The sequence below is a fragment of the Petaurus breviceps genome, unplaced genomic scaffold (genome assembly GCF_028583685.1).
Source record: "Petaurus breviceps papuanus isolate PSGF00001 unplaced genomic scaffold, PetGlider_PUasm1.0 90897, whole genome shotgun sequence".
In the NCBI taxonomy this organism is placed as follows: domain Eukaryota; kingdom Metazoa; phylum Chordata; class Mammalia; order Diprotodontia; family Petauridae; genus Petaurus; species Petaurus breviceps.
This window is the reverse complement of record NW_027187374.1, coordinates 12,371,060-12,389,271: the sequence shown is the minus strand read 5'-3', so window position 1 is coordinate 12,389,271 and position 18,212 is coordinate 12,371,060. Positions and strand designations below refer to the sequence as shown.

Sequence of the window (18,212 nt, the reverse complement as noted above, 5' to 3'; positions counted from 1 at the left end):
AATATTCATTTACTGTAACATTCCTTTTCCAGGACTATACCACTCTCTGACTGCCCCTGATCTGCTCTCCAGCTTGAACTTCTTGCTACTCAGAGAATTGAAATGATTTGGAAAGATTTACGTAGTTAGAAAGTGGAAAAGACAGGATAGTAGTTGTCTTCAAGTGTTTGAAGGGCTGTCACATGAAAGAAGAACTAGAATTCGCTCTTCTTGCCTCCAGAGAGCAGAACTAGGAACAATGGTTGGAAGCTTCAGAGAGGAAGATTTAGGTTAGAGGTAACGAAAAAACTTCCTAACAATTCAACCCAAATCCTTTGACAACAAATCCATATCACTATCGTCAAAAACACTATAATCCAAATTATTATATGCCACTGTCATTACTACTGTGACCTTGTTTAAAACTCCCTCCTCTTGCCACCACATCAACTATGTTTTTTCCCTAAGAGAAATATCCCTAGTTGCTGTTCTGGCTGTAAATAGTTTTAATCTTAGAAAAACTGTGCTTTTGCATCATCATTAAATAATTACCCAAGATATACAGGTTCTAGTGTTGGATGGATCATGAATTAGCTAGATAACTTTGGGTAAAATTATTTTTAAAATAAATTTTATTTTACTTTATTTTCATTTTCTAAATCTCTTCCTCCACCTTCTCCCACTGAGAAAGTAGGAAAAAGAAAACTTGTTACTAACATGTATAATCAAGCAAAACAAATTCTTGCTTCAACCACATCCAAATATAAAATATGTAATTACATATGTATGTATGTGTATACACACACATAAATTTGGGGTTACATATATCTGTGCCTCCGTCTGCACTCTGAGTGTATCACCTCTTTATGTGGATGTAGATAACATGTTTCATCATAAATTCCCTGGAATTGAGGTTCTTTATTACATTGATCAGAATCCCTAAGTCTTTAAAAAGTTATTTGCTTTCTGATGTCATCACTATATACATTTTCTCCTGCTCTGGATTAATACTAACAAGTCTTCCCAGGTTTCTTTGAAGCCATCCCCATCATGATTTCTTCTACCTTAACATTATTATTTTTTAAGCAATTGGGGTTAAGTAACTTGCTGAGGTTACACGGCCAGTTATTTCTGGGTGTGGTGCTAAGTATCTGAGCCCAGATTTGATCCCCAGGTCATCCCAATGCTGGGGCCGGTGCTCTTACTTGCTGAGCCACCTGGCCACCCCTCTACCTTAATATTATTACAGCAAATTCATATGACATTACTTGTATGGGCATTTCCTAATTGGTGGGCATTCTGCCTCTGCCAGTTTTCAATTCTTTGCCACCCCAAAAAGAGGTGCTATAAATATGTATGTGTGCACATGTGTCCTTTTCCTCTTCATTTGATCTCTTTGGGGAATAGATTTAATAGTAGTCTTGCTGGCTCACAGTTTAATAATTTTGGGGGCATTGTTCCAAATTGTTTTTTGGAATAGCTAGATCAGTTTACAATTCTACCAACATGCCCTCTAGCATGTGTCATTCTCCTTGTACATCAACTTTGCTGGTCTGATGGGTAAGAGATAGTACCTGAGAATTGTTTTAATTTGCATTTCTCTAATTATCAGTGATTCAAATTTTTATTTATTTTAAAATATTTTATCCACTTCATTAAATATTTTCCAATTATAGGTAGACACATTTAACATTCATTTAAAAAATTTTTGAGTTCCAAATTCTCTTCCTCTCTCTCTAACACCCGTCCCCATCTCTTGAGAAAGCAAACAAGTTGATATTAACTATACAAGTAGAGTCATGTAAAACATATTTGCATATTAGCTATGTTGCTAAAGAAAACAGACAAAAAAGGGGAAAAATAAAGTTTAAAAAGTATGCTTCAATATGATTCAGAGTTCATCAGTCCTTTTTATGGAGATGGATGACATTTTTCATCATGAGTTCTTTAAGAATTGTGCTTTAGAGTGTTGTCTTGATCAAAGTAACTCTTTCACAGGTGATTATCCTAAAAAAATATCGCTGTTACTCTGTACAATGATTTCCTGGTTTTGTTTACTTTACTTTGCATCAGTTCATATAATTCTTCCCAGGTTTTTCTGAGACCATCCTGCTCATCATTACTCATAACACAATAGTATGCTATCACAATTGTTTAGCCATTCCCCAATTGGTGGACATGCCCTCAAACTCTTTACCAGCACAAAAAGAGCTACTATAAATATTTTTTATACAAATAGGCCCTTTCTCTTTTTCTTTGACTTCTTTGGGATGCAGATCAGGTAGTGGTAGTGCTGGGTCAGAGAGTGTACAGAGTTTTATAGCTCTTTGGGCATAGTTCTGAACTGTTCTCCAGAATGGTTGGAAAAATTCACAACTCCACCTCCACCTCCATCAGTGTCCCTATTTTTGCACATCTCTTCCAGCATTTGCATTTTTTTCTGTCATGTTAGTCAATCTTATAGGTATGAGGTAGTATCTCAGAGTTGTTTTAATTTGTATTTCTCTAATCAGTAGTAATTTAGAGTATTTTTTGTTGTGACTATAGATAGCTTTGAATTCTTTTTTTTGAAAGATGTTTGTTTATATCCTTTGATGTTTCTCAACTGGAGAATGACTCATTTTGATAAATTTGGCTTAGTTCCCTATATATTTGAGAAATGAGACCTTTATCAAAAAAACTTGATGCAAATTCCCCCTCCCAAACTTCCTGTTTTCTTTCTAATTTTGATTGCATAATTTTTGTTTGTGCAAAAGCTTTTCAATTTCATGTGATCAAAATTATCCTTTTTCCTTCCTTTGATCTCTTCCATCTCTTGTTTGGTCATAAACTTTCCCCTTATCTATAGATTTGAGAGGTATGATTTCCTATGCTCCCCTAATTTACTTATGATATCACTCTTTATGTCTAAATCATTCATCCATTTTGACTTTATCCTGGTATAAGATGTGAGACATTGGTATATACCTAGTTTCCAATTGCCATTTCTATTAAATTGGTTTGGCCTACTCATGAGCAATGAATATTTTCTCCAGTAGTTTGGATTTATCTTTATTTGTGTGAAAATTATTTTATAATTATGTTCACATAGTCCCTGGATTTGTCTTGGCAGGCAGACTGTCAAGTGTTTTATATTGTGTGCAGTTATTATAAATGGAACTTCTGTTTCTAACTTTTGATGTTAGACTTTGTTGGTAATAGATAGAAATACTTATGATTTATGTGGGTTTGTTTTATATTGGGCAAGTTTGCTAAAGTTATTGTTTCAACCAGTATTTTAGTTAATTCTCTAAGTAGACCATCATATCATTTGTAATGAATGCTAGTTTTATTTCCTCATTGCCTATTTTAATTCCTTCCTTTTCTTTTTCTTCTCTTATTGTTTTTATTATTTTCTTCTCTTATTAGCATTTCTGTACAATATTGAATAATAGTGGTAATAATGGACATCCTTGTTTTATCTCTAATCTTTTTGGGAATGCTTCAAGTTTATCCACATTACAGATAATCCTTGCTGAAGCTTTAGATAGACACTACTTATCATTTTAAGAAAGGCTCCATTGATTTCTATGCTTTCTAGTGTTATAAATAGGAAGTAGCATTGTATTTTGTAAAAAGTTTTTCTGCATCTATTGATATAATCATGTGATTTTTATTGCCTTTGTTATTGCTTTGGTAAATTATGATGACAGTTTTCCTAATATTGAAGGAGCCCTACATTCCTGGTATAAATCCCAAATGGTCATAGTGTAGAGTTGTTGTTTTTTGTTTTTTTTTTAGTATTTCTGTAATATTCTTGCTGGTATTTTATTTGAAATTTTGGTATCAATATTCATTAAGAAATTGCCCTGAAGTTTTATTTATGTATTTTTCTCTCTCTGGTTTAGGTAGCAAACTCATATATGTGTCATACAAGGAATTTGGTATTACTCCTTTTTATCTATTTTTTCAAGTAGCTCATATAGTATTATGGTTAATTATTCCTTAAATATTTGCCAGAACTCACATATAAATCCATCTGTCTTTGGGATATTTTCTTAGGGAGCTGATGGCTTATTCAATTTCTTTTTCTAAGATAGGGTTATTTAAGCATTCTATTTATTCTTCTGTCAGTTTACATTTTTATAACATCTTTTTCACTTAGATTGTCAGCTTTACTGGCATATGATTGGGCAAAATAACTTCTAATGATTGCTTTAATTTCATTTTCATTGGTGGTGAATTCACCCTTTTCATTTTTGATGGTGCTTTGGTTTTCTACTTTCTTTTAAGTTAAATTAACCAATGGTTTTTATATTTCATTGTTTTTGTTTTCTTAGAATCAGCTCCTTATTTTATTTATTAGTTTATTTTTTTTAATCAAAAAACATGTTCTTACCAGCTTTTGTTAGGTGTAATCTATCTTTCATCAGGAACCTATCATCTTTTATGTTTTTAGCAATTGTCCAGAATCCTAAACCCCATTTTAAAATACCTTGCTCATCTGATTACTTTCAAAATTAATTTTTTTGCTTCTGAAGCCATTTGTTTTTTGATGGGCAACAGTGAGAGAAACACAGCCTGTGCCTCCTCTTTTGTGTACAAGACTAAATTTATTAGTCATACTTTTTAGGTTCTTTTAGACAATATAATTTGTGCCATTGTGAATCACTAGAAGTTGCCATCCATTTTGATAAAATTTTAAGGTTTTCTGGAGGTTATATCTTGAATGAGGTAGATGGGTTGTTAAGGGAGGACTAGCACCTCTGTTCTGAGGGCTTGCTGAACACTTTTTAGGGCTGCTCATCAATTGTTGGTGTCCAACCAGTCACCCAATTCTCACCTGTGGCTCCAAGAAGCTATAGCATGTGCAGTGGCCATTCCCCCATAAAACCACCTCAACAGACAAGCTAATGCAGGTTGAGGGTAACCACAGGCCTCAAACCTGTCAGTGAGTTAAGGGTATGACTGCCCCAAACATGTGAAGACTTCCCCCAGCAGAATGGGCAGAAGGGAACAATTTATTCCAATGCCATAAACACAGCTGAAGCAGGCGCTCTGGAGAGCTTAGAGCTTGGTCAGACATTGAAGATGCCAAGGCATCCACTGCATCCCAGGTCAGTGCCAGTCACCCCAACTTTTGTCTTCCCATTGGATTTAAATGACTCTGGAAAAGAGAGTGAGACTAATGATTTTCTGCAACTCTGTCTCATAAATTCAATTTATGTGCAAGTCACCACCCCATGATGCCACTGGTCCTCTTCAAAGATGAAGGACAATCAACATGTCTTGGATACATGGCCTTAAAAGACAATACACAGATGTTTCACCTTTAAGTAACCAAGAAGAGCTGGAGATGATGATGCAGATAAGGAACATAATAAAGCTCTCCATTTTTATCAATAAATAGCTACTTTAGTATACCTGCACATGGAACAACTAACTATTGTTTTGTCTTCTTCCTCTGACTCTTATTAGATGATTGCTTCTTTGCCTATATCCCATCATTCTTTAGGAGAAGTGAAGTTTCCACCTCAGAACATCTATCTCTCTCCTGAATATTCTTGACTCTATTCTTGAACTCAAAGTGTGCAGCAGTTCTTTTCTTCCCTTTCCCCTTTACATAACATTTCCACTTTATTATTTTGACAAAGGTCAAGATACAATAATTATCACTTGGTCGAGGAAGACAAAAATAAAGATCACATATTCAATTGAAGTCCTCAACAACTTTTATTACTTTCCATATTAGTTGTGGTTTTTCACATTCATCTTTTGAACTTGTATGTATTTATACCTTAACCCCAATCACCTGGTTAAAACTCTTAAAGCCAGATTTCAAATCTTAATAGTCTATTGATCTCATTCAACCTTTTTTCACTAGTGTCAGAAACAATTCCACAACCACATCTCTTACCTTTATTACTGTGCCAACCTCCTATTCCTTTCACCAATTTATTTCATTTTTCATTCCACTCTATCAATTTTCTTCACCTTCTAAATGTTCTGCTTACATTTTCTTAATTACCTTGCTTTGCCATGTCAATTTTTCCTTGTTAAGATTTTTCTTTTCCAAGTATTGTCTTGAAGCAGCAAAGAAAAAACAAAAAAGCAACACCACTTTTTAGATTCTTTTGTCTACCTCCCATAGAGCCTTGGCTGCAAACTCCCTCATCTCCTCAATGGAAAATTTTTACTACTACTTGCCAAGATGCTCAAACTTAACTCTCATAAAAATTGCCTCAAAGAGGGTATAACATACACATTCAGTTGGATATAGAAATCCTTCTAACACTTTAGAGAAGTAAAAGAGGCTAGGGTAAGAGAAGAGGAGGAACTGTAGAAGGAAGGGCAGATTGGGGGAGGTAAATTAGAAGTAAAACACTTATGGGAAGGGATAAGGTGAAAGGTAAGACAGTAAAGGATAAAGAAAGGAAAAATAGGACAGGGGGGGAAATATACAGTTGTCATAACTATAAAAGTGAATGGAAAGAACTCACCTATGAAATGGAAGCAGATAGTAGAATGAATTAAAAACCAGAATCCTAAAATGTGTGGTTTAAAACAAACACATTTGAAGCAGAGAGACACTCACAGAGTAAAGATAAGAGGCTAGAAGAAGAACTTATTATGCTTCAGTTGAATTTTTTAAAAAGCAAGGGTAGCAATCATTTATGGGATGCAAAGAAAGCAATAGCTAGGGAAAAATTTATATCTCTAAATACTTACATACATACAATAAAGAACATACTAATGAATTGGGCATGAAACAAAAAAAAAACCTAGAAAAAGAACAAATTGAAAATTCCAAATTAAACACCAAATTTGAAACCTGAAAATCAAAGGAGAGATTGCTAAAATTGAAAATAACAAAACCATTGCACCAAGAAATAACACTAGTAGTTGATTTTGTGAAACAAAAATAAAATAGATAAACCATTGGTTAATTTTATCTAAAAAAGGAAAGTAAAACAAATTACCAGTATCAAAAATGAAGAGAGTGACTTGACTAACAATGAAGAGGAAATGAAAGCCATTATTGAGAAATATTTTGTCCAATTTTATGCTAATAAATTTGACAACCCAAGCAAAAGGAATGAATATTAATGAAAAAATAAATGGCCCAGATTAACCAAAGAAGAAATAGAATTCCTTTTTTTTTTGGAAGGGGGAAGGCAAGGCAATTGGAGTTAAATTACTTGCCCAAGGTCACACAGTAACTGTTAAGTGTCTGCAGCTGAATTTGAACTCAAATCCTCCCAACTCCAGGGTTGGTGTTCTACTCACTGTGCCACCTAGCTGCCCCCAGAAATAGAATACTTAAATAACTACATCTTAGAAAAAGAAACTGAACAAGCCAACAATGAAGTTCCTAAGAAAAATTCCCAGGGTCAGCTGGATTCACAAGATACCAAATATTAAAATAACAATCCCAATAATGCATAAACTCTTTGGGAACCAGACAAAAAAAAGGAATCCTACCAAAGTCCTTTTATGACACAAAATATGGTCCTGATATTTAAACCAGGAAAAATGAAATCATAAAAAAAACTATAGACCAATTTCCCTAATGAATATTGGTACAAAAATGTTAAATAAAATACTAACAAGTATATGACAACAATATATGACAAGAATCATACTCTATGACCAGATGAGATTTATACCAGGAATGCAGGATTTCTTTAATATTAGAAATATTATCAACATAACTGACCATATCAATAAAAAAAGAAATTATATGATTACCTCAAAGATGCAGAAAAATACAAGATTTATCTAAAACCATCAGCAAGTATTATCTTTAATGGGGATAACCTAGAAGCCTTCCCAATAAAATCACAGGTGAAACAAGGATGTCCATTATTCAATATTGCTTCAGAAATGTTAGCTTTATAAATATTTTTGTACATATGGGTCCTTTCCCCACTTCTGTGATTTATTTGGGATGCAGCCCTAGAAGTAGTCTTGCTGGGTAAAAGGGTATTCACTTTTTTATAACCCTTTGGGTATAGTTCCAGATTGATCTCCCAAATGTCTGGATAAGTTCACAACTCCACCAACAATGCATTAGTGTTCCAATTTTTCCACATCCTCTTCAGCACTTATCATTTTCTTGTTTTGTCATCTTAGCCAATCTGACTGGTGAGATGTGGTACCTCAGAGTTGTTTGGATTTGCATTTCTCTAATCAATAGTGATTTAGAGCATTTTTAATATGCTTATAGATATCTTTAATTTCTTTCTCTGAAAACTGTCTATTCATATCCTTTGACAATTTATTAAGAAATACAGAGTCTGCAGATTGAAGCAAACATTTTCTCTCTCTCATTTGTGTTATGTTTTGTTTTGTCCATTCTTTCTCATTGTTCACCCCATTAGTTATAATCCTTCTTTACAACATGACTAATGTTCAATGTGAAGGTATTTGTAGAACTTATGTTTGATTACATGATTACATGTAGAACTTACATTTGATTACATGGGAGGGAGAAGAGGGAAAAAGAGAAAATTTGAAACTCAAGGGACTGTGAAACAGAATATTTTAAACTAAAACTGAATACATATATTTAAATTAAAAAAGAAATGTTAGTTTTAGCATTAAGAGAAGAAAAAGAACTTGAAGAAATTAGAATAGGCAATAAGAAAACAAAATTATAGCTCTTTGCAGATGATATGATGGTGGAGAATTTTAGAAAATCTACTAAAAAATAAGTTGAAATACAAGTTGAACTTTAGCAAAGTTGCAGAATACAAAATAAGCTCACATAAACCATTGCCATTTCTACATATTACCAATGAAGTCCAGCAGAAAGAGATAGAGAGATTCCATTTAAAATAACTAGAGACATCATACCTAGCAAGCTAAGCATAATACTGAATGAAAAAAAAGTGGACATTTAATAAACTGTCAGACTTTCAGGACTTTGTTAAAAAAAAAAAAAACTTGAACTTTTAGATTTGACATAAAAGAACCAAGAGAAATATACAGAAAAATACAGAAGGGTGTTTAGATTAATGGGAATGGGAAGACAAGGGAGGGATCCTTGGGAGAATAAGGGAGGGATCTTTAGAGGGGAGAGTAAGGTAATAGGTCAAAGTGGAGTATAGAATAGTGTTTAGATTTATGTGAATGGGAGGATAAGAGAGGGATCCTTGCAGGGGGAGGTAGCTCAAGTAATAGGAGGGCAAGGTAGAGGATAGAAATAAAGTAGAGGAGTTTGGAGGGATAGGAAATAATAGATATATACAAACATGAAAACAAAGACCAGAAGTAAAATTTGTTAGGGAAATATGTCTATATATGTATGTATGTGTGTATGTATATATGCATGTATTTGTATATACTGTGTTTCCCCGATAATAAGACACTGTCTTATTTTTTTTTTTTTTGGACAGAAAAACACCAGAGGGCTTATTTTCAGGGGAGGGCTTATTTTAATGAATATTGACAGCAATTTTAATAAACAGGTAAATGTGAACAAAAAAAATGTACTTTTATTCAATAATGAATTCAATAAAGAACAGGATGATGCTCTCACTGCTGCAGCTCTGATTGGATGCAGCTCGGAGCGTGGTGTGCGTTTCACCCGGGGGGGGGGGACGGTGCATACAGAGGGTACCGTAATGTAGCGTGTAGCGCAGGGAATCACCTTCACTACAGTAGCAATCTCAATAGGGCTTATTTTCGGGGGGAGGGCTTATTTTAGAGGAATCTTACACAGTAAGGGAGGGCTTATTTTCGTGATAGGTCTTATTATCGGGAAAACACGGTATGTATATGTGTATCTATATATATCCATACTTAATTGTAGCCTTCTGAGGAGGGAGAAGAAAGGGAGAAAGGGGGAAAAAGAACAAAGTAAAAAGTACACAGCAAAGAACAAAAGAAAACTAACAAGGAAGCAAAGAAAAGATGGGCAGATGTCAATACAAAGCATAATTTTTATTATACAGGCTTTCTTGAAATGGAAATTTATTGCTATATATTTTGAATCTCCTCTTACATTCTGCTGTGCACATGATATGCTTTTTTCCATTTTTTATTTAAGTTTTAATATTTAAGTTTATAATGTTTCTTTTTCTTCTTATTGTTTCTTATTATTTCTTATTGTTTTATTGTTATTAAGTTTCAGTAATAAAAATAGGAAAAAAAATAATTGTAGACAGTATAAAATACTTGGGAACATACCTGTTGAGACAAACCCAAGAACTATTTGAACACAATTACAAAACATTTTTCACACAAATAAAGTCAAATCTACACAAATGGAAAAATATTACTTGCTAGTGGGTAGGCAGAGCCAATGTAATAAATGTGATATTTCTACCTAAATAAATTTACTTATTCAAAGCCATACCAATCAAACTACCAAAAATCATATTATAGAGCTAGAAAAAAAATCATAACACAATTCATCTGGAAGAAAAAAAGTTAAGAATATTAAAGCAATTAATGAAAAAATATGTGAAGAAATACAGTCTATCCATACCACTGTAAGGGTTATGGGATTTAAAGATCTTCCATGCCCCATTGGACTTGCTGATGTAGCAGGAAGGGGCAGAGCAAGAGGAAGAGGAAGCCAAACTAGAGTTCCTGCTGTGGTTAGCAGTGGTGGCGATGACGGCAGCAGCAGCAGAGGCAGTGGCAGTGGCAGCATGAAGCCCTTTTTGAGTCAGCCAGAATTTCTGCTAAGGACTCCTGCTGAGGACTTCCAGGGGCTGGAGCTGCTGTGAGTGGAGCGCACTTCCTGGATGCTGGGTGGTTGCTGTGAGTGGGGAGAGGAGGACCTTTGCCTGAGGTAGCCTGTTCTATTTTAAAGGCTTGAGAATGTGGGTGCTTTCTACTTTATCTACCTGCGCCAATTTTATAACTACTCTGATGGCTTCCACTTTCTGGTTTTGGGACTCAGTCTTTTGGTATTTTAATAAATTTTCTAGCTTATTCCCCCATATGGCAAGCCTGATGTATTTTGTGATGGATAATTACATCAGCATATCTGTAATTTCCATAGGCGTTGTGAATATGGCATTGCTGATACAACCACCATGTTAATTATCAAAACAGTATGGTAGTGGCTGAGAAACAGAATGATGAATCAATGGAATAGATTAGGTACACAGCATATTGTTGTAAATAATCATAGTTATCTAATGTTTGATAAACCTCAACATCCAAGCTTTGGAGAAAAAAAACTCATTAATTGGCAAAAACCACTACGAAAAACTGGAAAATTATTGTATGGCAGGAACTAGGTATAGACCAAAATCTCACACTATATACTAAGATAAAGTCAAAATAGGTACATGATTTAGACATAAAGGGTGATACCTTAAGCAAATTAAGACAGCATGGAATAGTTTCCATGTTAAACCTATGAATAAGGAAAGCATTTAAGACCAAAAAAATATAGGGAGCATTACAAAATGTAAATTACATTACAAAATATAAAATATTTTTTACTATATTTAATTTAAAAGTTTTTGCAAAAACGAAATCAATGCAACCAAAATTAGAAGGAAAGAAGAAAACTGAGGGGGAAATTTTGCCACAAGAAGCTCTGACAAAGGCCTCATTTCTCAAATATATAGAGAACTGATTCAAATTTATAAAAATACAAGTAATTCTCTAATCAATAAATGGTCACAGAATATGAATAGGTAGTTTTAAGACAAAGTAATTAAAGCTATCACATCATATGAAAAAAATACTCCAAATCACTATTAATTAGAGAAATTCAGATTAAAACAGCTCTGAGATTGTGATAGTAATGGCAATTAAAGATTCCCCTCTATTGGCTTGGTTTTCAAATTGATTGTGTTAAAACCCAGAGCTTGTTAATCCCACCTGTGGGATGGACTTGTTGATGTGAAAAGAAAGTCCTGAACTGGGAGGAGCTGGTGACGTAGATTTGGAGAGACAAGAGAGAGGCGGAAGATCTTTTTGGAATCAGCACCTCGTGGAGAGAGAGAGACTAAGAGAATTGCTGGTGGCCGCTTTGAATTGCCCTGGACTTTTGAGACCTGCCCCCTGAGCTGCCAAGGACTGAGGAGACATGGCTGTTTTGCTGGTACTTTGTCTGTCTGTTTTGATGTTGTTTTGCCAGATTTGTCCACTGGTGAAAGACAGTCCTTTTGTTGAAGAAGTCCTGGAACCTGGCTGTTCGCTAAGAAGCCCTGAGACTGTCCTGCAGACAGAGAGTGAATACTGTCCACTGGTGAGGGACAGTGCTGTTGTTGCAGGGGTCTGGAGACTGTCCTGCAGACAGAATGAATACTGTCCACTGGTGAAGGACAGTGCTGTTGTTGCAGGGGTCTGGGAGCCTTTCTGTTGGTTCAGAAGCCCTGAAGAAGGCTTTTCTTGTTGTATGTTTACAGAAATCCTGGGAGAGGGCTTTGCTGATGTGTTCAGGGGTTCTAGGACTGTTCTACAGACAGAGGATAAATTCATGAAGGGACTGGCAATGTATCTTGTGGCTTTGCTAAGCCTTGTCTCCCCAGGAACTAAGATTGCTGAGAACTTGCCTCATGTCAAGATGAAGAAAAGACCTCCATTTGGGTATTAAGTGCTGTGTTTAAACTTGATGTAACTCTGGGGTAGATTCAATTGTGATCCAGGGGTGGGGAACTTTTGACCTTATGTTTGGAAACTAATCTCCATTTGAGAAGAGGGGCTTTGTGGTGGACTTAATTAAGGTATAGCCTAGGGGTGGAGAAGTATTTAGAACAGAGACTTTGTAATTGATTGAATGATTGGAAGGTCCTGGGGTGGGGTAGTACTTGGAGATTATTTAATCACACTTAGTAAATGCTGTATTTTGAATGATGTCATGTTTTGATCTTCTCTGTTCTTGGTTTGTCACTGAATAAAATAGAGAGCACCTATGCTGGTATTTTGAACCTGGGAAGTTGCCTTTGCTTGGTATTACATTACAGAGATACCACCTCATACTTATCATATTAGCTAATATGACAAAAATGGTAAATGTTGGAGGGGATGTGAAAAAATGAGGACACTTAATGTGGTGTTGGTGAAGTTGTGAACTGATCCAACCATTCTATAGAGTAATTTGGAACTCTGTCCAAAGGACTATAAAACTGTGCATACCTTTTGATCCAGCAATAATACCACTGCTAGATCTGTATCCAAAAGAGATTTTAAAGAGAGAAAAGAAAGTATTTGTAGAAAAATATTTATAGCAGCTCTTTTTGGGGTGGCTAAGAATTAGAAGTAGAGAGGATACTCATCATCTGGGGAAAAGCTAAACAAGTTGTAGCATATGATTGTAGTGGAATGTTACTTTACTCTTAAGAAATGATGATCTGGACAATTTTTTTAAAAGTCCAGAAAGACTTCAAGAACTGATACAAAATGAAGCAAGCAGAACCAAGAGAACATTATACATGGTAACGGCAATACTATAGTAATAATTAAGAATTTAGGTTTATTTTCAACAATGGTCCAAGACAATTCCAAAGGACTCATGATGAAAAATCCTATACACCTCCACAGAAAGAACTAATGTTGTCTGAATCAGAAGAAAGCACACTATTTTTCACTTTTTTTGTTGTTGTTCAAGTCTTCTTCCAGAAAATAACTAATATGGTCATGTTTTGCCTTATTGCACAAGTATAACTTATATCAGGTTGCTTACCATCTCAAAGAGTAGGGAGGGAAGGGTAGAATTTAGAACTCAAAATGCAAAAAAAAAATCTTGAAAATTATTTCATTCTCTATAGCTGTTAATTTTAATTCCTGGAGGATAGACTATAAGGCAGATAACAGTTATTTGTCCAATAACTAACAAAGAGTGCTGAGTTCTTAAACCTCTTTCGTTTGAGAAACCATCTCTCACAAATTCTCCCATGTATGTAAAGAGATAGGTAAAATGAACAGACAAACTAAACCCAGGAAACAAGGGCAGGACCATAGTGTCATCTTCCTGCCCAACTATATTTCTGATCTTTAAAATGCAGACAGAGACACTCCAAAGCCTCAGTGGAACTTTAAACTATACCGTTATATGTGATTAATTATGATAATTGTTTTTTTCATTTTTCAAATGATTTATTAACTTCTGATTTACATCATTAATTTCCACCAGATTTTGAGTTACAAATTTTCTCCCCATTTTTCCCCTACCCATGACTCCAGAATATCCCCTCCTCCAATCTGCTCTCTCCCATATCTTCTCCCATAACCCCTTTGACTTTTCCAGTAGGGCATGGTGGATCTCTGTGCCCCAGTGCCTGTATATCTTATTTCCACATTACATGTAAAATAGTATTAATAGTATATATATATATATAATTTTAAACATTTGATTATAAAACTTTGAATTCCAGATTCATTACCTTACCTTCCTCCCTTGTCATGCACCCTTACTGGGAAGATAAGCAGTTCAGCATAGGTTGTACATGTGTAGCTAATGCAAAACATTAACACAGAAGAAATATTGTAAAAGACTGACTATATTTCTCTCCCTCCTATCCCACCACCCACTTGTTCTATTCTCTACTTTGATCCCATCCCTTTTCAAAACTGAGTGTTTCCAACTCCGCCCCCCCCAGCCTTCCCTCCCTTCCATTATCCCCCGTCTCATCCCCTTCCCCTCTATTCTACTGTAGGGCTAGATACCCTTTTTAGTGTGTATATCATTCCCTCCTCAAGCCAAATTCAATGAGAATAAGGTTGACCCATTCCCTTTTACCTTCCTATTTTTCCCCTCCATTGTAAACATTTTCCCTTTGCCTCTTTTATATGAGATAGTTTATCTCATTCTGTCTCTCCCCATTTCCTCTCATTATATTCCTCTCTCACCTCTTAATTTCACCTTTTAAGTATTATCCCTTCCTATTAACTTGGTCCTGTGCCCTCTATCTACGTATACCTGTAAACATCATTCACATATGTATTCATACACCCATATACCCTCCTATATAGACACACACACACACACATTTCTATTCCCTTCAACTATTTTCATACTGAGAAAAGTTTCATCAGTTACAATTATCATTTTTCCATGTAGGAATGTTAATAGTTCAACTTTGATAAGTTCCTTATGATTTCTTTTCCCTGTTTACCTTCTCAAGCTTCTCCTTGTATCTGAATGTTAAATTTTCTATTCAACTCTGGTTTTTTCATGAAGAATGGTTGAAAGTCCTCTTTTCCACTGAATGACCATATCTTCCCCTGAAAGATGATACTCAGTTTTGCTGGGTAGGTGATTCTTGGTTTTAATCCCAGCTCCTCTGCCCTCCGGAATATCATATTCCAAGCCCTTCGATCCCTGCTAGATCCTGTATTATCCTGGTTTTAGTTCCACAATATTCAAATTGTTTCTTCCTGGCTGCTTGTAATATTCTCTCCTTGATCTGGGACTTTCAGAACCTGGCTATAATATTTCCAGGAGTTTTCTTTTTGGAATCTTTTTCAGGAGGTGATTGGTGGATTCTTTCAACCTGTATTTTGCCTTCTGGTTCTAAAATATCAGGGCAATTTTCCTTGAGAATTTATTGGAGGATGATTTCTAGGTTCTTTCTTTGATCATGGATTTCAGGTAGTCCAATAATTTTTAAATTATCTCTCCTGGATCTATTTTCCAGGTCAGTGGTTTTTCCCATGAGATATTTCACCTTGCCTTCTATTCTTTCATTTGTTTGGATCTGTTTAACATCATCTTGTTTTCTCATAAAGTCACTAGCTTCCCTTTGCTCCATTCTAAATCTGAGGGAATGATTCTCCTCATTGAGCTTTTGAGCTTCTTGTTCCATCTGGCAAATTCAGCTTTTTAAGGCATTCCTCTCCTCATTGCCTTTTTGAGCCTCTTTTGCCAATTGAGTTAGTTTTTTTTTAAAGGTGTGATTTTCCTCAGTCAGGCTGTTGACTCTCATTTTGTAATTTTCTTGCATTGTTCTCATTTCTCTTCCCAATTTTTCCTCCACTTCTCTTATCTGCTTCTTAAGGTCCTCTATGGCCTGTAACCAGCTCATATTTTTCTTTGAAGCTTTTGGTGCAGGAGTTCTGACTTCACTGTTTTCCTCCTGTTCCATGCTTTGCTCCTTTTTGTCCCCAAAATAGGAGTCTAATGTTGGAATCTTCTGTGTGCTTTGTTTCCTTTGCCTGGTCATGTCGCCCCTCAGTCACTTGACCCCTGCCTGGGCTTTTTGCCACAGTAGGACTCTGCCACCAGACATGGGAGTTTTTGTCCCAAATGCTGGGGTTTTCTCAGCTGCCAGAGGTATTAGTTGGCTGCCCTCTCTGAGGCCTCCACATGCTCTGGAAAGCTGGTCATGCACCCCAGGACCTCCACCCTAGGCCTCAATCCAAATCCAAGCAGGTTAAAGCAAGAGCAATTACCCCTCAGACTGATCGCTTGGTCCCCCTACATTGTGCAGGCCAGGAGTTGAAGCTGCAGCATGGAGCTGGCTGGCTGTGCCAGGCTTCTCAGAGACATCTCACCGCAGGGGCCAAAGCCACACACTCCCACTTACTGGGTCCCAAAGTCCAGACTGCACTGACCTCTCACTTTGTCCTTAGCATCTATGTGTTGATAAATCTGTAAACGGCCACAGCTGTTGTGGATCTGGAGTCCTTCCTGCCGGCGGCTGGTCAGGCCCACCCTGTGGCTAAAACCTCTGGCTTACGAGGGCCTGGGCTCGGCTCCCAGAGAGCTGCACTGGCTGATTTCTGCTGGCCTGCCAGGGTGTCCTCAGCAGGAGGTTAGCTTCTCTGTGTCATTTTGTGGTTCTGTAGCTCTAAAGTTTGCTCAGAGTCCCCTTTTACATGGATAGCAGGAGCCAGAGCCGCGTAGAGTTCCTGTTTCTACTACACCATCTTGACTCCACCCCATAATTGATTCTAAATTTTGAATCACCCTTACATCCCCAGTATAAATCTAGTTTGGAGACAGTGAATTCCTACATAATGCTTTACAAAAGAATTCACGTTCTAAGCAAGTGTATCATGTGGCATGCCTTTTCACTTGGCAAAGAGATCATGTTAAATTACTGGGGTAGTCTCTGTCTTTTTCCTTTCTCTCTTGTTCTTTCAATTCCTTTATATTGATTAACTTCTGAAAGAAATTATGAGAATCCATGTCAATATCTTTTCCTTTCTTCAACAACTTTTTTTCACTAGGTCAGGTAAGAGTTATAGGTATTGAGAAAGCTTGGAGTATTATATAGAGATTTGTCATCAAAACTAGGAAGACCTGATTTCAAATCCATCCTCTGACCATGAATAAGTTGCCAACCTTTCTAGGCAGGTCTCTAAAGCTGTAAGTTGCAAAGAAAGTATTGACCTGACTGCATCTAGAAGTTTTCTAGCTACTTGCAGGAAGAGTAGATAAAGCAGCAGGCCTAGAATCTCAAAGATCTGAGCGTAAATATGGCCTCACATATGTAGCAGCTTGATAACTCTGGGAAAATCACTTAACCTCCATTTACCTCAGTTTCCTCAACTGTAATATGGGAATAATAATAGTATTTACCTCACAGACTTGTGAGAATCAAGTGAGATCATATTTGTAAAACATTTAGCATAGTACCTGGCCCATAGTAAGCACTTAATGAAAGCTTATCTCCTCCCTTACTTTCCTTGATGCTTTCCTTCTTTCTTTTCTGTTTCTTTCTCTCTCTTTCTTTCTTCCTTCCTTTTAGTTCTTTTTCCTTTTCCTCATTAAGAGGACACCAAGGGGCAGTTAGGTGGTGCAGTGGATAGAACACTGGCCCTGGAGTCAGAAGGACCTGAGTTCAAATCTGACCTGACATGCTTGACACTTACTAACTGGGTGACCCCAGAAAAGTCACTTAACCCTGATTGCCTTCTTTAAAAATAGGACACCGAGGTGAGATGACCAAGACTTCCCTAAAATGATATTTTATATATTAATACATTATACACATAATATATTCTTATATTTTCTTTAAGTAAAATATGAAAAAAATCCAACATTTCTTTATTTGCCTTTCCAAGGGAGAGGGGAAGGGGAACCATCCTTCAAGTTCTTCATGTATTCTCATTTATTTATACACAAAAATATCGATGTCAATATGATTTGCTTCCTCTAATAGTATATCTATTTGCTGCTCATTGGACATGTGCCTAACATTTAGTTTATCTACAGTTAGAATAATGTTTATAGGTTGTCTGAAAATATGATTCATAGCATCCCCTAAACTCTCCTCCCCTTTTGCTATTATTTCTGTAGAAGTTGCATGTATAAGATTAAAGAACATTTTAAAAATCAT

At 35.9% G+C, this 18,212-nt stretch overlaps 1 protein-coding gene across 4 annotated transcripts in view; it reads left to right on the top strand.

Moving 5' to 3' along the window:
• KCNJ15 (potassium inwardly rectifying channel subfamily J member 15) overlaps positions 1-18,212 on the top strand; it is a 108,164-nt gene that overhangs the window by 70,946 nt on the left and 19,006 nt on the right. For 2 of the 4 annotated variants that reach the window (XR_011165839.1, XR_011165836.1), the window contains exon 2: positions 33-276. The exons of the other annotated variants lie outside the window; for them this stretch is intronic. The gene's annotated coding sequence lies outside the window, so the exon portion shown is untranslated. The remainder of the gene's footprint in view (positions 1-32; positions 277-18,212) is intronic. 4 annotated transcript variants of the gene reach the window in all.